The sequence below is a fragment of the Engystomops pustulosus genome, unplaced genomic scaffold (assembly GCF_040894005.1).
Source record: "Engystomops pustulosus unplaced genomic scaffold, aEngPut4.maternal MAT_SCAFFOLD_331, whole genome shotgun sequence".
NCBI lineage: Eukaryota > Metazoa > Chordata > Amphibia > Anura > Leptodactylidae > Engystomops > Engystomops pustulosus.
Window position 1 is genome coordinate 50,001 of NW_027285210.1, and position 25,000 is coordinate 75,000.

Below are 25,000 nucleotides of genomic sequence, written 5' to 3' on the forward strand. Positions count from 1 at the left end.
GCCCGGCAGAGGGCTTGGAGAAGGCTCGCGCGGATCCTCGGTTCGGATCGCCTGGCTTCGCGGGAGCGGCCTTCGGCTAGGGCCGACGACGGCCGGACCGAGCAGATTTGGACCGGGGTGCGGGGCGAGTACCTGCCTCTCTCACGAAGGGAGTGTCACCGGTAAGAAGCCTCTTCCCACGTCTGCTTGCCGACTTACGCTCGCCCCGACGAGAGGCCCAACCGAAAGAGTGGAAAGGGGCAGAGATTTCCAGGGTCGCCCCACCAGGGATGCAATACCCCAGTGCAGACAGTCGGCCCTGCCCCGAACCTACTCGGTGGTTTGAAGGTTAACCTCTTGGGGAAAAGCAGCGATTCGCCTCGCGGTGCGTGCCTCCGCGGATCTAAACCCCCTCGATCGATGTGGGGCCAGAGGACCCCTTTTCCCCGTACGAAACTGTCAGCTCACCATGGGCTCGACGTCCGTGGGTCGGGGAGTTGAGCGCTTACGCGCGGCGGGACCTTATAACCTGCAGCGGCTGAGGAGCGAAGATTTCCAGGGTGGGCCCCCGGGGATGCCATACCCCGAGCAGCCTGTCGGCCCCGCTCCTAGCACGCTGGCAAGCAATGGAGTCTTCCCCGCGGCAGCCACCGCCCTCGCCCTAGCCTCGCCGTCGGTCGATGAAGAACGTCGTTCGCCCTCCTCTGGCTCGGGATTTGGAAACGGCCTGGCCTTCGCCTACTCCGTCGGGCAACTGCCTTCCGCCAGCCCCTTCCCTCGAATCCCCTTCTTCCATTTTAGACCCGATCAGGGGATTGGTCAGCCCAGCCCTGGGGTAAGAAGAGGGGTTGGGGTCGGTTCGGCTTCGGGTGCCCCGCTCGGCCAAAGGTTCCCCTCGCTTTGGAAGCACGCGAGGTCGCGGAGGGTGTCGGGGTTATTTTTTCGGCTCCCTGGCTTCGCGGGAGCGGCCTTCGGCTAGGGCCGAGGCCGTCCGGCCCGCGCAGATTTGGACCGGGGTCCGGGGCGAGTACCTGCCTCTCTCACGAAGGGAGTGTCACCGGTAAGAAGCCTCTTCCCACGTCTGCTTGCCGACTTACGCTCGCCCCGACGAGAGGCCCAACCGAAAGAGTGGAAAGGGGCAGAGATTTCCAGGGTCGCCCCACCAGGGATGCAATACCCCAGTGCAGACTGTCGGCCCTGCCCCGAACCTACTCGGTGGTTTGAAGGTTAACCTCTTGGGGAAAAGCAGCGATTCGCCTCGCGGTGCGTGCCTCCGCGGATCTAAACCCCCTCGATCGATGTGGGGCCAGAGGACCCCTTTTCCCCGTACGAAACGGCCGGCTCACCATGGGCTCGACATCCGTGGGTCGGAGAGTTGAGCGCTTACGCGCGGCGGGACCTTATAACCTGCAGCGGCTGAGGAGCGAAGATTTCCAGGGTGGGCCCCCGGGGATGCCATACCCCGAGCAGCCAGTCGGCCCCGCTCCTAGCGCGCTGACGAGCAATGGAGTCTTCCCCGCGGCAGCCACCGCCCTCGCCTCGCCGTCGGTCGATGAAGAGCCGAGTTCGCCCTCCTCTGCTCGGGACTCGGAAACGGCCTGGCCTTCGCCTACTCCGTCGGGCAACTGCCTTCCGCCAGCCCCTTCCCTCGAATCCCCTTCTTCCATTTTAGACCCGATCAGGGGATTGGTCAGCCCAGCCCTGGGGTAGGAAGAGGGGTTGGGGTCGGTTCGGCTTCCGGTGCCCCCGCTCGGCCAAAGGTCCCCTCGCTTTGGAAGCAGAGGGTGCCGGGGTTATTTTCGGCTTGACGCCTAGTCCGGTCCCTGCCGGTTCCCGTGGAGGCCCGCGGTCAAAACCAGCTCCCCGGCTGTCGGAGCCGGAGCCCCGCAGCCCGAGCGGACGCACCGAGTCCCTCATGTAAGGGATAGCCGCCCCTACGGAACGGCCCGGACTGGGACCAGGCACCCCCAGGCGCCGAAGGGGTGGGTCGGCCGTGTTGCCGAAGCTTAGCCGGCGCTGATGACCGCAGCCCCTAACGATGCCCACAGGCGGGGGAGCCAAGGAGAGCACTAGGAAGACGTGGCGGGGTCGGACGGCTCAATTTCCAGGGTGGGACCCCGGGGGTTCAGTACCCCGGGCATCCGGTCGGTTTCGCCGGCGCGACCCCAAGCCTTCCACGGCCCCCTTCGTGGGTGCAGGGATACCGTGCAGGGTGCAGGCTTAGACGCCAATTCCCCAGAAGTTTTAGGGATAGGGTTTGTCCGGGCGCCACCGCAGCGACAACCTCGCAAGAAGCTCTCTTCCACAAAAGCACGGGCAACGTTCGTGTGCGAGTGTTGGTCTCCCATGGTCTACCGACTCCCCCGGGCGGCCCAAGCGTTACGCCCACGGCCGGGCCCTCGAGCAGGCGCACCCCTGGTGCCTCTCGTAAGGGAAGGCTACGGTCCTCAACCCCTCGTATGGCGGGGAGGGCGCATTTGAAACGCTAAAGGACGAGCCCTGTTCGGGACCTGGCGGGGATCCGCGGATTGGCGAGAGGGATGGGTCTGCCGTTGGTCAGAGGGGACGCACCCCTGGGACGCAGTTTGGCATTAGCGACCGATGGCCCATCTACGACCATGTACTCCGGGAGCGCCAAGGAGGACGCGGGTGGGCTTTGGGGGCAGACTCAATTTCCAGGGTCTGGGCGCCGGGGGTGCAATACCCTTAAGCGCTCATGTCGGTTTCGTCTGCCGCCCGCCTCTGGCCCGGCTCCTAGTGACGGGTGCTGTGAACGTGCGATCGTGCTTGCGGTTGAAGAGTTCAAAGGCTACCGCTGGGGATAACACGCCCGGGGAATTTAGAAACCCCCCCCTCCGCTACAATCTCTGCTTCTGCCGGACTCGGAGGGGAGCCGCCCCGGGGGCGACCGCTCCCTCTCCTCTTCCGCGGCGTGCCGCGCGCTTCGCCGTCAGCAGCGGAGCGAACCTTTTTCTCGGTCCGCAGCTCTTCAGGCGTAGGCGGGCAGCGCTAACAGGGTACACTGGGGACCACTCGACCGCAACCGCTCCTCCGACCGACGAGCATACCTACCGCGGATACGCCACGGTGGGTCTAAGCCTCGTCGCCGCCGCGAGGAGCAGGCGGGAGCCGTCCCTTTTCGTGCTGCGGAAATAAACCGTGGACACAGAGGTGTGTCTGCGCTCTCCGACCGGGCGGGGGGCGATTGGACTTGCCCGAGGGACACTAGGCGAGGCGCTGCCGCGGGAGCCGGAGCTCCGCGCTGGACGCTGCCGCCGCCGCCGCCGCCCCCCACCCACGGTACGGTGGAGTACGCCCGTTCCATACGCTTCGTAGCAAACCTCAGCCGAAGCAGAGAGTCCTACCGCTGTGGCAGGAGCGGGGCCGTGCGAGGACCACACTGGCACCGCGCTACACAACCTTAGGCAGAGGACCACAGCCGCTCACGGGGAGCGGGGGATTGATGCGCGACCAAGACTGAGGCTAAGGAACGCTTTACCATAAACCGGCCGGGGCCAATACCCCTGACCGAGCAAAGTGCCCTGCCCCGCCGGATCGCGCTGTGTCAGATCGATCAAAAGAGCGGAGAGCCGAGACTCTACCGCTGGGAGTTTGTGGAGAACGGCCTGGCTTGCGTCCCGTCCTCCCGCCCTCGACCTCACATGGCTAGCCTCACCCGCCGGGAGCCACCCCATTGGGGACCGTAGGGCGGAGAAGGGGTCTCCGCGTCCGGAATTTACTTGTGGAGAACGGCCTGGCTTACGTCCCGTCCTCCCGCCCTCGACCTCACATGGCTAGCCTCACCCGCCGGGCGCCACCCCATTGGGGACCGTAGGGCGGAGAAGGGGTCTCCGCGTCCGGAATTTACTTGTGGAGAACGGCCTGGCTTACGTCCCGTCCTCCCGCCCTCGACCTCACACGGCTAGCCTCACCCGCCGGGCGCCACCCCATTGGGGACCGTAGGGCGGAGAAGGGGTCTCCGCGTCCGGAATTTACTTGTGGAGAACGGCCTGGCTTACGTCCCGTCCTCCCGCCCTCGACCTCACATGGCTAGCCTCACCCGCCGGGCGCCACCCCATTGGGGACCGTAGGGCGGAGAAGGGGTCTCCGCGTACGGAATTTCTTGTGGAGAACGGCCTGGCTTACGTCCCGTCCTCCCATGGCTAGCCTCACCCGCCGGGCGCCACCCCATTGGGGACCGTAGGGCGGAGAAGGGGTCTCCGCGTCCGGAATTTCTTGTGGAGAACGGCCTGGCTTACGTCCCGTCCTCCCGCCCTCGACCTCACATGGCTAGCCTACCCCGCCGGGCGCCGCTCCATTGGGGATACGGTACGGCAAAGCGCGACGCCGCACGATGCCAACACTTTGTGCAAAAACCTGGCAGAGTCGACCAAAACCTCGCTTCTTTGACCGGTATTTTTGATGCTTTTCTCTGCCGCCGAAGGTGCACTGAGGGTCGGATCGCCCAAAATTTTTACCGGTCGTTTTGGTCTGCGGTTCTTCCGAGAGGTGCCCGCCTGACAGTTCTTTTTCAGCAGCCTCCGAAAGGCCATCCAGCGGGCAAGCCAGGGGTTGGCAGCCGCCGGCGGTGAGCCTTCCCCGGCCGGGGCAGACGGCTCCGACCGCAAAATTTTTTCGACTTTCGCCGAGGCCAAAACCCCATGCACTTTTAAAGCCTGCCCGCAGCGCCGTCTCCTGTCAGACGTCCCTTGCCGCCTGCGGTGGTCCTCGCCCGGCAGAGAGAAGCCGGAGTCGCCCCCTCTCCGGTTCTTTTTCACCATTCCGGAGCTCTGAAATCTGCCGGACACCGAGTGACCGAGGACGCTTCCAGGAGGGCGGCAGCGAGAGGCAGAGTGCCACCGGTCGGGTCGCCGGTTCTCCCACACTTTGAAAATTTTTCGCTTGTTCTGGTGGGATGGAGAGAGAGCGTGGCTTATGCGCCCTCTGCCCCGCGGTCCGCCCTGGCTGGCCTTACGCCGGTGGTTCGCCAGGCCACCGGCACCTTGTACGGCGGGGACGGCGTGGCTTATGCGCCCGTCAACCCACCTACTCGCCCCGGCTAGCCTTTTACCCGGAGGGCGCCACGCTCCGGGTACCAGTGAGCGGCACGAACCCAGTCATACCATGCCGCTCACCTCGCGCCCTCTCCGGCCTCCGCCGCGGAGACCTCCCGCTAGGACCTGCGGGGGGCGATTTCTGCCAAAATCTACAAAGTCCCCGATGGTTAAGGACGTAGACTGTTGAGCGGGACCTACACACTCTTGTAGCCGATGGGGCTCGCCATTTCCCGCAGAAAATGGACCACCTCCCGCAGAGGAACATGAAATGCCCCTTCCCGCGGGACCCGAAGGACCGCTCTGTCCGAGCAGGCCTCCAGGACCACGGCACGCAAAAGCGACTCAGTCCCGCTGGCATTACGGATCTGACTTTGTGCAAAAACCAGGCAGAGTCGACCAAAACCTCCCTTCTTTGACCGGTGTTTTTGTTGCTTTTCTCTGCCGCCGAAGGTGCACTGAGGGTCGGATCGCCCAAAATTTTTACCGGTCGTTTTGGTCTGCGGTTCTTCCGAGAGGTGCCCGCCTGACAGTTCTTTTTCAGCAGCCTCCGAAAGGGCATCCAGCGGGCAAGCCAGGGGTTGGCAGCCGCCGGCGGTGAGCCTTCCCCGGCCGGGGCAGACAGCTCCGACCGCAAATTTTTTTCGACTTTCGCCGAGGCCAAAACCCCATGCACTTTTAAAGCCTGCCCGCAGCGCCGTCTCCTGGCAGACGTCCCTTGCCGCCTGCGGTGGTCCTCGCCCGGCAGAGAGAAGCCGGTTTCGCCCTCTCACCGGTTCTTTTTCACCATTCCGGAGCTCTGAAATCTGCCGGACACCGAGTGACCGAGGACGCTTCCAGGAGGGCGGCAGCGAGAGGCAGAGTGCCACCGGTCGGGTCCCCGGTTCTCCCACACTTTGAAAATTTTTCGCTTGTTCTGGTGGGATGGAGAGAGAGCGTGGCTTATGCGCCCTCTGCCCCGCGGTACGCCCTTGGCTAGCCTTACGCCGGTGGTTCGCCAGGCCACCGGCACCTTGTACAGCGGGGACGGCGTGGCTTATGCGCCCTCTGCCCCGCGGTCCGCCCTGTCTAGCCTTACGCCGGTGGTTCGCCAGGCCACCGGCACCTTGTACGGCGGGGACGGCGTGGCTTATGCGCCCGTCAACCCACCTGCTCGCCCCGGCTAGCCTTTTACCCGGAGGGCGCCACGCTCCGGGTAGCAGTGAGCGGCACGAGCCCAGTCATACCATGCCGCTCACCTCGCACCTTTTCCGGCCTCCGCCGCGGAGACCTCCCGCTAGGACATGCGGGGGGCGATCTTGACCAAAATCTACAAAGTCCCCGATGGTTAAGGACGTAGACTGTTGAGCGGGACCTACACACTCTTGCAGCCGAAGGGGCTCGCCATTTCCCGCAGAAAATGGACCACCTCCCGCAGAGGAACATGAAATGCCCCTTCCCGCGGGACCCGAAAGGACCGCCCTGTCCGAGCAGGCCTCCAGGACCACGGCACGCAAAAGCGACTCAGTCCCGCTGGCATTACGGATCTGACTTAGTGCAAAAACCTGGCAGAGTCGACCAAAACTCCCCTTCTCTGACCGGTATTTTTGTTGCTTTTCTCTGCCGCCGAAGGTGCACTACGGGTCGGATCGCCCAAAATTTTTACCGGTCGTTTTGGTCTGCGGTTCTTCCGAGAGGTGCCCGCCTGACAGTTCTTTTTCAGAAGCCTCCGAAAGGCCATCCAGCGGGCAAGCCATGAGTTGGCAGCCGCCGGCGGTGAGCCTTCCCCGGCCGGGGCAGACAGCTCCGACCGCATAATTTTTTCGACTTTTGCCGAGGCCAAAACCCCATGCACTTTTAAAGCCTGCCCGCAGCGCCGTCTCCTGTCAGACGTCCCCGCCGCCTGCGGTGGTCCTCGCCCGGCAGAGAGAAGCCGGAGTCGCCCTCTCTCCGGTTCTTTTTCACCATTCCGGAGGTCTGAAATCTGCCGTACTCCGAGTGACCGAGGACGCTTCCAGGAGGACGGCAGCGAGAGGCAGAGTGCCACCGGTCGGGAAGCCGGTTCTCCCACACTTTGAAAATTTTTCGCTTGTGCTGGTGGGATGGAGAGAGAGCGTGGCTTATGCGCCCTCTGCCCCGCGGTACGCCCTTGGCTAGCCTTACGCCGGTGGTTCGCCAGGCCACCGGCACCTTGTACGGCGGGGACGGCGTGGCTTATGCGCCCGTCAACCCACCTACTCGCCCCGGCTAGCCTTTTACCCGGAGGGCGCCACGCTCCGGGTAGCAGTGAGCGGCACGAGCCCAGTCATACCATGCCGCTCACCTCGCACCTTTTCCGGCCTCCGCCGCGGAGACCTCCCGCTAGGACATGCGGGGGGCGATCTTGACCAAAATCTACAAAGTCCCCGATGGTTAAGGACGTAGACTGTTGAGCGGGACCTACACACTCTTGCAGCCGAAGGGGCTCGCCATTTCCCGCAGAAAATGGACCACCTCCCGCAGAGGAACATGAAATGCCCCTTCCCGCGGGACCCGAAGGACCACTCTGTCCGAGCAGGCTTCCAGGACCACGGCACGCAAGAGCGACTCAGTCCCGCTGGCATTACGGATCTGACTTAGTGCAAAAACCTGGCAGAGTCGACCAAAACTCCCCTTCTCTGACCGGTATTTTTGTTGCTTTTCTCTGCCGCCGAAGGTGCACTACGGGTCGGATCGCCCAAAATTTTTACCGGTCGTTTTGGTCTGCGGTTCTTCCGAGAGGTGCCCGCCTGACAGTTCTTTTTCAGCAGCCTCCGAAAGGCCATCCAGCGGGCAAGCCAGGGGTTGGCAGCCGCCGGCGGTGAGCCTTCCCCGGCCGGGGCAGACAGCTCCGACCGCATAATTTTTTCGACTTTCGCCGAGGCCAAAACCCCTTGCACTTTTAAAGCCTGCCCGCAGCGCCGTCTCCTGTCAGACGTCCCCGCCGCCTGCGGTGGTCCTCGCCCGGCAGAGAGAAGCCGGAGTCGCCCTCTCTCCGGTTCTTTTTCACCATTCCGGAGCTCTTAAATCTGCCATACTCCGAGTGACCGAGGACGCTTCCAGGAGGGCGGCAGCGAGAGGCAGAGTGCAACTGGTCGGGAAGCCGGTTCTCCCACACTTTGAAAATTTTTCGCTTGTGCTGGTGGGATGGAGAGAGAGCGTGGCTTATGCGCCCTCTGCCCCGCGGTACGCCCTTGGCTAGCCTTACGCCGGTGGTTCGCCAGGCCACCGGCACCTTGTACGGCGGGGACGGCGTTGCTTATGCGCCCGTCATCCCACCTACTCGCCCCGGCTAGCCTTTTACCCGGAGGGCGCCACGCTCCGGGTAGCAGTGAGCGGCACGAGCCCAGTCATACCATGCCGCTCACCTCGCACCTTTTCCGGCCTCCGCCGCGGAGACCTCCCGCTAGGACATGCGGGGGGCGATCTTGACCAAAATCTACAAAGTCCCCGATGGTTAAGGACGTAGACTGTTGAGCGGGACCTACACACTCTTGCAGCCGAAGGGGCTCGCCATTTCCCGCAGAAAATGGACCACCTCCCGCAGAGGAACATGAAATGCCCCTTCCCGCGGGACCCGAAGGACCACTCTGTCCGAGCAGGCTTCCAGGACCACGGCACGCAAGAGCGACTCAGTCCCGCTGGCATTACGGATCTGACTTAGTGCAAAAACCTGGCAGAGTCGACCAAAACTCCCCTTCTCTGACCGGTATTTTTGTTGCTTTTCTCTGCCGCCGAAGGTGCACTACGGGTCGGATCGCCCAAAATTTTTACCGGTCGTTTTGGTCTGCGGTTCTTCCGAGAGGTGCCCGCCTGACAGTTCTTTTTCAGCAGCCTCCGAAAGGCCATCCAGCGGGCAAGCCAGGGGTTGGCAGCCGCCGGCGGTGAGCCTTCCCCGGCCGGGGCAGACAGCTCCGACCGCATAATTTTTTCGACTTTCGCCGAGGCCAAAACCCCATGCACTTTTAAAGCCTGCCCGCAGCGCCGTCTCCTGTCAGACGTCCCCGCCGCCTGCGGTGGTCCTCGCCCGGCAGAGAGAAGCCGGAGTCGCCCTCTCTCCGGTTCTTTTTCACCATTCCGGAGCTCTTAAATCTGCCATACTCCGAGTGACCGAGGACGCTTCCAGGAGGGCGGCAGCGAGAGGCAGAGTGCAACCGGTCGGGAAGCCGGTTCTCCCACACTTTGAAAATTTTTCGCTTGTGCTGGTGGGATGGAGAGAGAGCGTGGCTTATGCGCCCTCTGCCCCGCGGTACGCCCTTGGCTAGCCTTACGCCGGTGGTTCGCCAGGCCACCGGCACCTTGTACGGCGGGGACGGCGTTGCTTATGCGCCCGTCATCCCACCTACTCGCCCCGGCTAGCCTTTTACCCGGAGGGCGCCACGCTCCGGGTAGCAGTGAGCGGCACGAGCCCAGTCATACCATGCCGCTCACCTCGCACCTTTTCCGGCCTCCGCCGCGGAGACCTCACGCTCTGTTCTGCGGAGAGCGATTTTGGGCAAAATCTACAAAGTCCCCGATGGTTAAGGACGTAGACTGTTCAGCGGGACCTACACACTCTTGTAGCCGAAGGGGCTCGCCATTTCCCGCAGAAAATGGATCACCTCCCGCAGAGGAACATGAAATGCCCCTTCCCGCGGGACCCGCAGGACCGCTCTGTCCGAGCAGGCCTCCAGGACCACGGCACGCAAAAGCGACTCAGTCCCGCTGGCATTACGGATCTGACTTAGTGCAAAAACCTGGCAGAGTCGACCAAAACTCCCCTTCTCTGACCGGTATTTTTGTTGCTTTTCTCTGCCGCCGAAGGTGCACTACGGGTCGGATCGCCCAAAATTTTTACCGGTCGTTTTGGTCTGCGGTTCTTCCGAGAGGTGCCCGCCTGACAGTTCTTTTTCAGAAGCCTCCGAAAGGGCATCCAGCGGGCAAGCCAGGGGTTGGCAGCCGCCGGCGGTGAGCCTTCCCCGGCCGGGGCAGACAGCTCCGACCGCATAATTTTTTCGACTTTTGCCGAGGCCAAAACCCCATGCACTTTTAAAGCCTGCCCGCAGCGCCGTCTCCTGTCAGACGTCCCCGCCGCCTGCGGTGGTCCTCGCCCGGCAGAGAGAAGCCGGAGTCGCCCTCTCTCCGGTTCTTTTTCACCATTCCGGAGCTCTTAAATCTGCCGTACTCCGAGTGACCGAGGACGCTTCCAGGAGGGCGGCAGCGAGAGGCAGAGTGCCACCGGTCGGGAAGCCGGTTCTCCCACACTTTGAAAATATTTCGCTTGTGCTGGTGGGATGGAGAGAGAGCGTGGCTTATGCGCCCTCTGCCCCGCGGTCCGCCCTGGCTAGCCTTACGCCGGTGGTTCGCCAGGCCACCGGCACCTTGTACGGCGGGGACGGCGTTGCTTATGCGCCCGTCATCCCACCTACTCGCCCCGGCTAGCCTTTTACCCGGAGGGCGCCACGCTCCGGGTAGCAGTGAGCGGCACGAGCCCAGTCATACCATGCCGCTCACCTCGCACCTTTTCCGGCCTCCGCCGCGGAGACCTCACGCTCTGTTCTGCGGAGAGCGATTTTGGGCAAAATCTACAAAGTCCCCGATGGTTAAGGACGTAGACTGTTGAGCGGGACCTACACACTCTTGTAGCCGAAGGGGCTCGCCATTTCCCGCAGAAAATGGATCACCTCCCGCAGAGGAACATGAAATGCCCCTTCCCGCGGGACCCGAAGGACCGCTCTGTCCGAGCAGGCCTCCAGGACCACGGCACGCAAAAGCGACTCAGTCCCGCTGGCATTACGGATCTGACTTAGTGCAAAAACCTGGCAGAGTCGACCAAAACTCCCCTTCTCTGACCGGTATTTTTGCTGCTTTTCTCTGCCGCCGAAGGTGCACTACGTGTCGGATCGCCCAAAATTTTTACCGGTCGTTTTGGTCTGCGGTTCTTCCGAGAGGTGCCCGCCTGACAGTTCTTTTTCAGCAGCCTCCGAAAGGGCATCCAGCGGGCAAGCCAGGGGTTGGCAGCCGCCGGCGGTGAGCCTTCCCCGGCCGGGGCAGACAGCTCCGACCGCATAATTTTTTCGAACTTCTCCGAGGTCAAAATCCCAGGCACTCCGACGGAAGGTCCGCCGCGCGTCTCCCGTCTGACGTCCCCGCCGCTCGCGGTGGTCCTCGCCCGGCAGGGAGCTGCCGGATTCGCCCTCTTACCGGTTCTTTTTCACCTTTCCGGAGCTCTGATATCTGCCGCACACACAGTGACCGAGGACGCTTCCAGGAGGGCGGCAGCGAGAGGCAGAGTGCCACCGGGCGGGTCCTCGGTTCTCCCACACTTAGAAAATTTTTGCGCTTGTGCTGGTGCGAGGACGTAGGTCTTTCGACCGGGGCAAGCCTGGAGGGCGGTAGCCGGGATTGGCGCCCTATTCCCGGCTAGCTCTCGGAGGCTTCACCCGGTTGGAGGTTGGAGCTCCGACTTCCATGGGCATGTTCCTCACCGGGACCTACGACCAAGTGTGGCCGAGGGACAGTGACACATTCCCGGGTAGCCTGAGTGGCTGCTCCCGCTGAGCTACTTCCATGGGCACTATTCCTCCCCGGGACTTGCCGCCAAGTCTTGGCCGGGGGACAGTGACACATTCCCGGGTAGCCTGAGTGGCTTCTCCCGCTGAGCTCTTACTTCCATGGGCATGTTCCTCACCGGGACCAACTACCAAGTGTGGCCGGGTTTCGAGCTCCAAACTCGGCTTGCACTTGGTCGCTTGGGGGGTCCCCTCCGCTCCGGGAAGGGCGCCCTCCAGCGGGCAGACGAGGGTACTTCTAGTCTGCCCGAGCTCCATGGGGCCCCTCTCGCCCCTAGGCTCCCCGCCCAGGGTTCCAGGGTCCCGGATAAAGCCACCCTGCCGAGTTCGGTATAGGGTACCGGGCCTGGCTGGAATCACGCCGGGATCGGTGAGACCTCCTCGGCCGCGGCTCAGCCTCCAAACTCCCTTTCGCGGTTCTCTTCCCTTCAACTTCCATGGGCATGTTCCACACCGGGACCTCCGACCAAGTGTGGCCGGGGAACAGTCACCCATGCCCGGGTAGCCTCAGCGGCTGCTCCCGCTGAGGTCAACTTGGAGGTTGGAGCTCCGACTTCCATGGGCACTATTCCTCCCCGGGACCTGCCGCCAAGTCTGGCCGGGGGACAGTGACACATTCCCGGGTAGCCCTGAGCGGCTGCTCCCGCTGAACTCTTACTTCCATGGGCATGTTCCTCATCAGGAACCAACGACCAAGTGTGGCCCAGGGACAGTGACACATTCCCGGTTAGCCTGAGTGGCTGCTCCCGCTGAGCTACTTCCATGAGCACTATTCCTCCCCGGGACCTGCCGCCAAGTCCGGCCGGGGGACAGTGACACATTCCCGGGTAGCCTGAGCGGCTGCTCCCGCTGAGCTACTTCCATGGGCACTATTCCTCCCCGGGACTTGCCGCCAAGTCTTGGCCGGGGGACAGTGACACATTGCCGGGTAGCCTGAGTGGCTGCTCCCGCTGAGCTCTTACTTCCATGGGCATGTTCCTCACCGGGACATACTACCAAGTGTGGCCGGGTTTCGAGCTCCAAACTCGGCTTGCACTTGGTCGCTTGGGGGTCCCCTCCGCTCCGGGAAGGGCGCCCTCCAGCGGGCAGACGAGGGTACTTCTAGTCTGCCCGAGCTCCATGGGGCCCCTCTCGCCCCTAGGCTCCCCGCCCAGGGTTCCAGGGTCCCGGATACAGCCACCCTGCCGAGTTCGGTATAGGGTACCGGGCCTGGCTGGAATCACGCCGGGATCGGTGAGACCTCCTCGGCCGCGGCTCAGCCTCCAAACTCCCTTTCGCGGTTCTCTTCCCTTCAACTTCCATGGGCATGTTCCACACCGGGACCTCCGACCAAGTGTGGCCGGGGAACAGTCACCCATGCCCGGGTAGCCTCAGCGGCTGCTCCCGCTGAGGTCAACTTGGAGGTTGGAGCTCCGACTTCCATGGGCACTATTCCTCCCCGGGACCTGCCGCCAAGTCTGGCCGGGGGACAGTGACACATTCCCGGGTAGCCCTGAGCGGCTGCTCCCGCTGAACTCTTACTTCCATGGGCATGTTCCTCATCAGGAACCAACGACCAAGTGTGGCCCAGGGACAGTGACACATTCCCGGTTAGCCTGAGTGGCTGCTCCCGCTGAGCTACTTCCATGAGCACTATTCCTCCCCGGGACCTGCCGCCAAGTCTGGCCGGGGGACAGTGACACATTCCCGGGTAGCCTGAGCGGCTGCTCCCGCTGAGCTACTTCCATGGGCACTATTCCTCCCCGGGACTTGCCGCCAAGTCTTGGCCGGGGGACAGTGACACATTGCCGGGTAGCCTGAGTGGCTGCTCCCGCTGAGCTCTTACTTCCATGGGCATGTTCCTCACCGGGACATACTACCAAGTGTGGCCGGGTTTCGAGCTCCAAACTCGGCTTGCACTTGGTCGCTTGGGGGTCCCCTCCGCTCCGGGAAGGGCGCCCTCCAGCGGGCAGACGAGGGTACTTCTAGTCTGCCCGAGCTCCATGGGGCCCCTCTCGCCCCTAGGCTCCCCGCCCAGGGTTCCAGGGTCCCGGATACAGCCACCCTGCCGAGTTCGGTATAGGGTACCGGGCCTGGCTGGAATCACGCCGGGATCGGTGAGACCTCCTCGGCCGCGGCTCAGCCTCCAAACTCCCTTTCGCGGTTCTCTTCCCTTCAACTTCCATGGGCATGTTCCACACCGGGACCTCCGACCAAGTGTGGCCGGGGAACAGTCACCCATGCCCGGGTAGCCTCAGCGGCTGCTCCCGCTGAGGTCAACTTGGAGGTTGGAGCTCCGACTTCCATGGGCACTATTCCTCCCCGGGACCTGCCGCCAAGTCTGGCCGGGGGACAGTGACACATTCCCGGGTAGCTTGAGCGGCTTCTCCCGCTGAACTCTTACTTCCATGGGCATGTTCCTCATCAGGAACCAACGACCAAGTGTGGCCCAGGGACAGTGACACATTCCCGGGTAGCCTCAGCAGCTGCTCCCGCTGAGCTACTTCCATGAGCACTATTCCTCCCCGGGACCTGCCGCCAAGTCTGGCCGGGGGACAGTGACACATTCCCGGGTAGCCTGAGCGGCTGCTCCCGCTGGGCTACTTCCATGGGCACTATTCCTCCCCGGGACCTGCCGCCAAGTCTGGCCGGGGGACAGTGACACATTCCCGGGTAGCCTGAGTGGCTGCTCCCGCTGAGCTCTTACTTCCATGGGCATGTTCCTCACCGGGACATACTACCAAGTGTGGCCGGGTTTCGAGCTCCAAACTCGGCTTGCACTTGGTCGCTTGGGGGGTCCCCTCCGCTCCGGGAAGGGCGCCCTCCAGCGGGCAGACGAGGGTACTTCTAGTCTGCCCGAGCTCCATGGGGCCCCTCTCGCCCCTAGGCTCCCCGCCCAGGGTTCCAGGGTCCCGGATACAGCCACCCTGTCGAGTTCGGTATAGGGTACCGGGCCTGGCTGGAATCACGCCGGGATCGGTGAGACCTCCTCGGCCGCGGCTCAGCCTCCAAACTCCCTTTCGCGGTTCTCTTCCCTTCAACTTCCATGGGCATGTTCCACACCGGGACCTCCGACCAAGTGTGGCCGGGGAACAGTCACCCAGGCCCGGGTAGCCTCAGCGGCTGCTCCCGCTGAGGTCAACTTGGAGGTTGGAGCTCCGACTTCCATGGGCACTATTCCTCCCCGGGACCTGCCGCCAAGTCTGGCCGGGGGACAGTGACACATTCCCGGGTAGCCTGAGCGGCTGCTCCCGCTGAACTCTTTAGTTCCATGGGCATGTTCCTCATCAGGAATCAACGACCAAGTGTGGCCGAGGGACAGTGACACATTCCCGGGTAGCCTCAGCAGCTGCTCCCGCTGAGCTACTTCCATGAGCACTATTCCTCCCCGGGACCTGCCGCCAAGTCTGGCCGGGGGACAGTGACACATTCCCGGGTAGCCTGAGTGGCTGCTCCCGCTGAGCTACTTCCATGGGAACTATTCCTCCCCGGGACTTGCCGCCAAGTCTTGGCCGGGGGACAGTGACACATTCCCGGGTAGCCTGAGTGGCTGCTCCCGCTGAGCTACTTCCATGGGAACTATTCCTCCCCGGGACTTGCCGCCAAGTCTTGGCCGGGGGACAGTGACACATTCCCGTGTAGCCTGAGTGGCTGCTCCCGCTGAGCTCTTACTTCCATGGGCATGTTCCTCACCGGGACATACTACCAAGTGTGGCCGGGTTTCGAGCTCCAAACTCGGCTTGCACTTGGTCGCTTGGGGGGTCCCCTCCGCTCCGGGAAGGGCGCCCTCCAGCGGGCAGACGAGGGTACTTCTAGTCTGCCCGAGCTCCATGGGGCCCCTCTCGCCCCTAGGCTCCCGGCCCAGGGTTCCAGGGTCGCGGATCCAGCCACCATGCGGAGTTCGGTTTGGGTACCGGGCCTGGCAGAAATCACGCCGGGATCGGTGAGCCCTCCTCGGCCGCGGCTTCGCGCAAAAACTCCCTTTCGCGGTTCTCTTCACTTCAACTTCCATGGACACGTTCCACACTTGGACCTACGACCAAGTGTGCCCGGGGAACAGTAACCCATGCCCGGGCAGCCTCAGCAAGTGCTCCGGCTGAGGTCAGTTTGGAGGTTTGAGCTCCGACTTCCATGGCCATGTTCCTCACCGGGACCTACGACCAAGCGTGGCCGGGTTTCGAGCTCCAAACTCGGCTTGCACTTGGTGGCCAAGGGGGTCCCCTCCGCTCCGGGAAGGGCGCCCTCCAGCGGGCAGACGAGGTTACTTCTAGTCTGCCCGAGCTCCATGGGGCATTATTCCTCCCCGGGACTTGCCGCCAAGTCTGGCCGGGGGACAGTGACACTTGGCCGGGTAGGCGAAGTGGCTTCTCCCGCTGACTTGCCCCTTTGGAAGTAGGAGCTCCTACTTCCATGGGCATTATTCCTCCCCGGGACTTGCCGCCAAGTCTGGCCGGGGGACAGTGACACTTGGCCGGGTAGGCGAAGTGGCTTCTCCCGCTGACTTGCCCCTTTGGAAGTAGGAGCTCCTACTTCCATGGGCATTATTCCTCCCCGGGACTTGCCGCCAAGTCTGGCCGGGGGACAGTGACACTTGGCCGGGTAGGCGAAGTGGCTTCTCCCGCTGACTTGCCCCTTTGGAAGTAGGAGCTCTTACTTCCATGGGCATTATACCTCTCGAAGACTTAGAGCCAAGTGAGCTCCTACTTCCATGGGCATTATTCCTCCCCGGGACTTGCCGCCAAGTCTGGCCGGGGGACAGTGACACTTGGCCGGGTAGGCGAAGTGGCTTCTCCCGCTGACTTGCCCCTTTGGAAGTAGGAGCTCTTACTTCCATGGGCATTATACCTCTCGAAGACGTAGAGCCAAGTGAGCTCCTACTTCCATGGGCATTATTCCTCCCCGGGACTTGCCGCCAAGTCTGGCCGGGGGACAGTGACACTTGGCCGGGTAGGCCAAGTGGCTTCTCCCGCTGACTTGCCCCTTTGGAAGTAGGAGCTCCTACTTCCATGGGCATTATTCCTCCCCGGGACTTGCCGCCAAGTCTGGCCGGGGGACAGTGACACTTGGCCGGGTAGGCGAAGTGGCTTCTCCCGCTGACTTGCCCCTTTGGAAGTAGGAGCTCCTACTTCCATGGGCATTATTCCTCCCCGGGACTTGCCGCCAAGTCTGGCCGGGGGACAGTGACACTTGGCCGGGTAGGCGAAGTGGCTTCTCCCGCTGACTTGCCCCTTTGGAAGTAGGAGCTCTTACTTCCATGGGCATTATACCTCTCGAAGACTTAGAGCCAAGTGAGCTCCTACTTCCATGGGCATTATTCCTCCCCGGGACTTGCCGCCAAGTCTGGCCGGGGGACAGTGACACTTGGCCGGGTAGGCGAAGTGGCTTCTCCCGCTGACTTGCCCCTTTGGAAGTAGGAGCTCCTACTTCCATGGGCATTATTCCTCCCCGGGACTTGCCGCCAAGTCTGGCCGGGGGACAGTGACACTTGGCCGGGTAGGCGAAGTGGCTTCTCCCGCTGACTTGCCCCTTTGGAAGTAGGAGCTCCTACTTCCATGGGCATTATTCCTCCCCGGGACTTGCCGCCAAGTCTGGCCGGGGGACAGTGACACTTGGCCGGGTAGGCGAAGTGGCTTCTCCCGCTGACTTGCCCCTTTGGAAGTAGGAGCTCCTACTTCCATGGGCATTATTCCTCCCCGGGACTTGCCGCCAAGTCTGGCCGGGGGACAGTGACACTTGGCCGGGTAGGCGAAGTGGCTTCTCCCGCTTACTTGCCCCTTTGGAAGTAGGAGCTCCTACTTCCATGGGCATTATTCCTCCCCGGGACTTGCCGCCAAGTCTGGCCGGGGGACAGTGACACTTGGCCGGGTAGGCGAAGTGGCTTCTCCCGCTGACTTGCCCCTTTGGAAGTAGGAGCTCTTACTTCCATGGGCATTATACCTCTCGAAGACTTAGAGCCAAGTGAGCTCCTACTTCCATGGGCATTATTCCTCCCCGGGACTTGCCGCCAAGTCTGGCCGGGGGACAGTGACAATTGGCCGGGTAGGCGAAGTGGCTTCTCCCGCTGACTTGCCCCTTTGGAAGTAGGAGCTCCTACTTCCATGGGCATTATTCCTCCCCGGGACTTGCCGCCAAGTCTGGCCGGGGGACAGTGACATGTGGCCGGATAGGCCAAGTGGCTTCTCCCGCTGACTTGCCCCTTTGGAAGTAGGAGCTCCTACTTCCATGGGCATTATTCCTCCCCGGGACCTACAGCCAAGAGTGGCCGGGGGACAGTGACACTTGGCCGGGTAGGCGAAGTGGCTTCTCCCGCTGACTTGCCCCTTTGGAAGTAGGAGCTCCTACTTCCATGGGCATTATTCCTCCCCGGGACTTGCCGCCAAGTCTGGCCGGGGGACAGCGACATGTGGCCGGATAGGCCAAGTGGCTTCTCCCGCTGACTTGCCCCTTTGGAAGTAGGAGCTCCTACTTCCATGGGCATTATTCCTCCCCGGGACCTACAGCCAAGAGTGGCCGGGGGACAGTGACACTTGGCCGGGTAGGCCAAGTGGCTTCTCCCGCTGACTTGCCCCTTTGGAAGTAGGAGCTCCTACTTCCATGGGCATTATTCCTCCCCGGGACTTGCCGCCAAGTCTGGCCGGGGGACAGTGACACTTGGCCGGGTAGGCGAAGTGGCTTCTCCCGCTGACTTGCCCCTTTGGAAGTAGGAGCTCCTACTTCCATGGGCATTATTCCTCCCCGGGACCTACTGCCAAGTGTGGCCGGGGGACAGTGACATGTGGCCGGATAGGCCAAGTGGCTTCTCCCGCTGACTTGCCCCTTTGGAAGTAGGAGCTCCTACTTCCATGGGCATTATTCCTCCCCGGGACTTGCCGCCAAGTCTGGCCGGGGGACAGTGACACTTGGCCGGGTAGGCGAAGTGGCTTCTCCCGCTGACTTGCCCCTTTGGAAGTTGGAGCTCTTACTTCCATGGGCATTATACCTCTCGAAGACTTAGAGCCAAGTGAGCTCCTACTTCCATGGGCATTATTCCTCCCCGGGACTTGCCGCCAAGTCTGGCCGGGGGACAGTGACACTTGGCCGGGTAGGCGAAGTGGCTTCTCCCGCTGACTTGCCCCTTTGGAAGTAGGAGCTCCTACTTCCATGGGCATTATTCCTCCCCGGGACCTACTGCCAAGTGTGGCCGGGGGACAGTGACATGTGGCCGTATAGGCCAAGTGGCTTCTCCCGCTGACTTGCCCCTTTGGAAGTAGGAGCTCCTACTTCCATGGGCATTATTCCTCCCCGGGACTTGCCGCCAAGTCTGGCCGGGGGACAGTGACACTCGGCCGGGTAGGCGAAGTGGCTTCTCCCGCTGACTTGCCCCTTTGGAAGTAGGAGCTCCTACTTCCATGGGCATTATTCCTCCCCGGGACCTACTGCCAAGTGTGGCCGGGGAACAGTGACTCTTGGCCGGATAGGCCAAGTGGCTTCTCCCGCTGACTGGCCCTTTTGGAAGTAGGAGCTCCTACTTCCATGGGCATTATTCCTCCCCGGGACCTACAGCCAAGTGTGGCCGGGGAACAGTGACTCTTTGCCGGATAGGCCAAGTGGCTTCTCCCGCTGACTTGCCCCTTTGGAAGTAGGAGCTCCTACTTCCATGGGCATTATTCCTCCCCGGGACCTACAGCCAAGTGTGGCCGGGGAACAGTGACTCTTGGCCGGATAGGCCAAGTGGCTTCTCCCGCTGACTTGCCCCTTTGGAAGTAGGAGCTCTTACTTCCATGGGCAGTATACCTCTCGGGGACTTAGAGCCAAGTGTCTTCACCCTTTGGAGGTAGTAGCTCCTACTTCCATGTGCATTATTCCTCCCCGGGACATACTGCCAAGTGTGGCCGGGGAACAGTGACTCTTGGCCGGATAGGCCAAGTGGCTTCTCCCGCTGACTTGCCCCTATGGAAGTAGGAGCTCTTACTTCCATGGGCATTATTCCTCCCCGGGACCTACTGCCAAGTGTGGCCGGGGAACAGTGACTCTTGGCCGGATAGGCCAAGTGGCTTCTCCCGCTGACTTGCCCCTTTGGAAGTAGGAGCTCCCACTTCCATGGGCATTATTCCTCCCCGGGACCTACTGCCAAGTGTGGCCGGGGAACAGTGACTCTTGGCCGGATAGGCCAAGTGGCTTCTCCCGCTGACTTGCCCCTTTGGAGGTAGTAGCTCCTACTTCCATGGGCATTATTCCTCCCCGGGACCTACTGCCAAGTGTGGCCGGGGAACAGTGACTCTTGGCCGGATAGGCCAAGTGGCTTCTCCCGCTGACTTGCCCCTTTGGAAGTAGGAGCTCCTACTTCCATGGGCATTATTCCTCCCCGGGACCTACTGCCAAGTGTGGCCGGGGGACAGTGACATGTGGCCGGATAGGCCAAGTGGCTTCTCCCGCTGACTTGCCCCTTTGGAAGTAGGAGCTCCTACTTCCATGGGCATTATTCCTCCCCGGGACCTACAGCCAAGAGTGGCCGGGGGACAGTGACACTTGGCCGGGTAGGCGAGGTGGCTTCTCCCGCTGACTTGACCCTTTGGAAGTAGGAGCTCCTACTTCCATGGGCATTATTCCTCCCCGGGACTTGCCGCCAAGTCTGGCCGGGGGACAGTGACATGTGGCCGGATAGGCCAAGTGGCTTCTCCCGCTGACTTGCCCCTTTGGAAGTAGGAGCTCCTACTTCCATGGGCATTATTCCTCCCGGGGACTTGCCGCCAAGTCTGGCCGGGGGACAGTGACACTCGGCCGGGTAGGCGAAGTGGCTTCTCCCGCTGACTTGCCCCTTTGGAAGTAGGAGCTCCTACTTCCATGGGCATTATTCCTCCCCGGGACCTACTGCCAAGTGTGGCCGGGGGACAGTGACACTTGGCCGGGTAGGCGAAGTGGCTTCTCCCGCTGACTTGACCCTTTGGAAGTAGGAGCTCCTACTTCCATGGGCATTATTCCTCCCCGGGACCTCCTGCCAAGTGTGGCCGGGGAACAGTGACTCTTGGCCGGATAGGCCAAGTGGCTTCTCCCGCTGACTTGCCCCTTTGGAAGTAGGAGCTCCTACTTCCATGGGCATTATTCCTCCCCGGGACCTACAGCCAAGTGTGGCCGGGGAACAGTGACTCTTTGCCGGATAGGCCAAGTGGCTTCTCCCGCTGACTTGCCCCTTTGGAAGTAGGAGCTCCTACTTCCATGGGCATTATTCCTCCCCTCGACCTACAGCCAAGTGTGGCCGGGGAACAGTGACTCTTTGCCGGATAGGCCAAGTGGCTTCTCCCGCTGACTTGCCCCTTTGGAGGTAGTAGCTCCTACTTCCATGGGCATTATTCCTCCCCGGGACATACTGCCAAGTGTGGCCGGGGAACAGTGACTCTTTGCCGGATAGGCCAAGTGGCTTCTCCCGCTGACTTGCCCCTTTGGAGGTAGTAGCTCCTACTTCCATGGGCATTATTCCTCCCCGGGACCTACAGCCAAGAGTGGCCGGGGAACAGTGACTCTTGGCCGGATAGGCCAAGTGGCTTCTCCCGCTGACTTGCCCCTTTGGAAGTAGGAGCTCCTACTTCCATGGGCATTATTCCTCCCCGGGACCTACTGCCAAGTGTGGCCGGGGAACAGTGACTCTTGGCCGGATAGGCCAAGTGGCTTCTCCCGCTGACTTGCCCCTATGGAAGTAGGAGCTCTTACTTCCATGGGCAGTATACCACTCGGGGACTTAGAGCCAAGTGTCTTCACCCTTTGGAGGTAGTAGCTCCTACTTCCATGGGCATTATTCCTCCCCGGGACATACTGCAAATTGTGGCCGGGGAACAGTGACTCTTGGCCGGATAAGCCAAGTGGCTTCTCCCGCTGACTTGCCCCTTTGAAGGTAGTAGCTCCTACTTCCATGGGCATTATTCCTCCCCGGGACCTACAGCCAAGAGTGGCCGGGGAACAGTGACTCTTGGCCGGATAGGCCAAGTGGCTTCTCCCGCTGACTTGCCCCTTTGGAAGTAGGAGCTCTCACTTCCATGGGCAGTATACCTCTCGGGGACTTAGAGCCAAGTGTCTTCGCCCTTTGGAGGTAGGAGCTCTTACTTCCATGGGCATTATTCCTCTCCGGGACTTACAGCCAAGTGTGGCCGGGGAACAGTGACACTTGGCCGGGTAGGCCAAGTGGCTGCTCCCGCTGACTTGCCCCTTTTGAAGTAGGAGCTCCTACTTCCATGGGCATTATTCCACCCCGGGACCTACAGCCAAGTGTGGACGGGGGACAGTGACATGTGGCCGGATAGGCCAAGTGGCTTCTCCCGCTGACTTGCCCCTTTGGAAGTAGGAGCTCCTACTTCCATGGGCATTATTCCTCCCCGGGACCTACTGCCAAGTGTGGCCGGGGAACAGTGACTCTTGGCCGGGTAGGCCAAGTGGCTTCTCCCGCTGACTTGCCCCTTTGGAAGTAGGAGCTCCTACTTCCATGGGCATTATTCCTCTCCGGGACCTACTGCCAAGTGTGGCCGGGGAACAGTGACTCTTGGCCGGATAGGCCAAGTGGCTTCTCCCGCTGACTTGCCCCTTTGGAAGTAGGAGCTCTTACTCCCATGGGCAGTATACCTCTCGGGGACTTAGAGCCAAGTGTCTTCACCCTTTGGAGGTAGTAGCTCCTACTTCCATGGGCATTATTCCTCCCCGGGACCTACTGCCAAGTGTGGCCGGGGAACAGTGACTCTTGGCCGGATAGGCCAAGTGGCTCTTCTCCCGCTGACTTGCCCCTTTGGAAGTAGGAGCTCCTACTTCCATGGGCATTATTCCTCCCCGGGACCTACAGCCAAGTGTGGCCGGGGAACAGTGACTCTTGGCCGGATAGGCCAAGTGGCTTCTCCCGCTGACTTGCCCCTTTGGAAGTAGGAGCTCTTACTTCCATGGGCATTATACCTCTCGGGGACTTAGAGCCAAGTGTCTTCACCCTTTGGAGGTAGGAGCTCCTACTTCCATGGGCATTATTCCTCCCCGGGACCTACTGCCAAGTGTGGCCGGGGAACAGTGACTCTTGGCCGGATAGGCCAAGTGGCTTCTCCCGCTGACTTGCCCCTATTGAAGTAGGAGCTCTTACTTCCATGGGCATTATTCCTCCCCGGGACCTACTGCCAAGTGTGGCCGGGGAACAGTGACTCTTGGCCGGATAGGCCAAGTGGCTTCTCCCGCTGACTTGCCCCTTTGGAAGTAGGAGCTCTTACTTCCATGGGCATTATTCCTCCCCGGGACCTACTGCCAAGTGTGGCCGGGGAACAGTGACTCTTGGCCGGATAGGCCAAGTGGCTTCTCCCGCCGACTTGCCCCTTTGGAAGTAGGAGCTCCCACTTCCATGGGCATTATTCCTCCCCGGGACATACTGCCAAGTGTGGCCGGGGAACAGTGACTCTTGGCCGGATAGTCCAAGTGGCTTCTCCCGCTGACTTGCCCCTTTGGAAGTAGGAGCTCCTACTTCCATGGGCATTATTCCTCCCCGGGACCTACAGCCAAGAGTGGCCGGGGGACAGTGACATGTGGCCGGATAGGCCAAGTGGCTTCTCCCGCTGACTTGCCCCTTTGGAAGTAGGAGCTCCTACTTCCATGGGCATTATTCCTCCCCGGGACCTACTGCCAAGTGTGGCCGGGGAACAGTGACTCTTGGCCGGATAGGCCAAGTGGCTTCTCCCGCTGACTTGCCCCTATGGAAGTAGGAGCTCTTACTTCCATGGGCATTATTCCTCCCCGGGACCTACTGCCAAGTGTGGCCGGGGAACAGTGACTCTTGGCCGGATAGGCCAAGTGGCTTCTCCCGCTGACTTGCCCCTTTGGAAGTAGGAGCTCTCACTTCCATGGGCAGTATACCTCTCGGGGACTTAGAGCCAAGTGTCTTCACCCTTTGGAGGTAGGAGCTCTTACTTCCATGGGCATTATTCCTCTCCGGGACCTACAGCCAAGTGTGGCCGGGGAACAGTGACACTTGGCCGGATAGGCCAAGTGGCTGCTCCCGCTGACTTGCCCCTTTGGAAGTAGGAGCTCCTACTTCCATGGGCATTATTCCACCCCGGGACCTACAGCCAAGTGTGGCCGGGGGACAGTGACATGTGGCCGGATAGGCCAAGTGGCTTCTCCCGCTGACTTGCCCCTTTGGAAGTAGGAGCTCCTACTTCCATGGGCATTATTCCTCCCCGGGACCTACTGCCAAGTGTGGCCGGGGAACAGTGACTCTTGGCCGGGTAGGCCAAGTGGCTTCTCCCGCTGACTTGCCCCTTTGGAAGTAGGAGCTCCTACTTCCATGGGCATTATTCCTCCCCGGGACCTACTGCCAAGTGTGGCCGGGGAACAGTGACTCTTGGCCGGGTAGGCCAAGTGGCTTCTCCCGCTGACTTGCCCCTTTGGAAGTAGGAGCTCTTACTCCCATGGGCAGTATACCTCTCGGGGACTTAGAGCCAAGTGTCTTCACCCTTTGGAGGTAGTAGCTCCTACTTCCATGGGCATTATTCCTCCCCGGGACCTACTGCCAAGTGTAGCCGGGGAACAGTGACTCTTGGCCGGATAGAACTAGTGGCTTCTCCCGCTGACTTGCCCCTTTGGAAGTAGGAGCTCCTACTTCCATGGGCATTATTCCTCCCCGGGACCTACTGCCAAGAGTGGCCGGGGAACAGTGACTCTTGGCCGGATAGGCCAAGTGGCTTCTCCCGCTGACTTGCCCCTTTGGAAGTAGGAGCTCCTACTTCCATGGGCATTATTCCTCCCCGGGACCTACTGCCAAGTAAGGCCGGGGAACAGTGACTCTTGGCCGGATAGAACTAGTGGCTTCTTCCGCTGACTTGCCCCTTTGGAAGTAGGAGCTCCTACTTCCATGGGCATTATTCCTCCCCGGGACCTACAGCCAAGCTTGGCCGGGGGACAGTGACATGTGGCCGGATAGGCCAAGTGGCTTCTCCCGCTGACTTGCCCCTTTGGAGGTAGGAGCTCTTACTTCCATGGGCATTATTCCTCTCCGGGACCTACAGCCAAGTGTGGCCGGGGAACAGTGAAACTTGGCCGAATAGGCCAAGTGGCTGCTCCCGCTGACTTGCCCCTTTGGAAGTAGGAGCTCCTACTTCCATGGGCATTATTCCTCCCCGGGACCTATAGCCAAGTGTGGCCGGGGGACGGTGACATGTGGCCGGATAGGCCGAGCGGCTTCTCCCGCTGACGTCATCGCTTTGGAAGTCGGAGCTCCTACTTCCATGGGCTTGTTCCTCCCCGGGACTTGCCGCCAAGTCTGGCCGGGGGACAGTGACATGTGGCCGGATAGGCCAACTGGCTGCTCCCGCTGAGCCCCTACTTCCATGGGCTTGTTCGTCCCCCGGGACTTGCCGCCAAGTCTGGCCGGGGAACAGTGACATGCCGCCGGATACGGCCGAGCGGCTGCTCCCGCTGACGTCATCGCTTTGGAAGTAGGAGCTC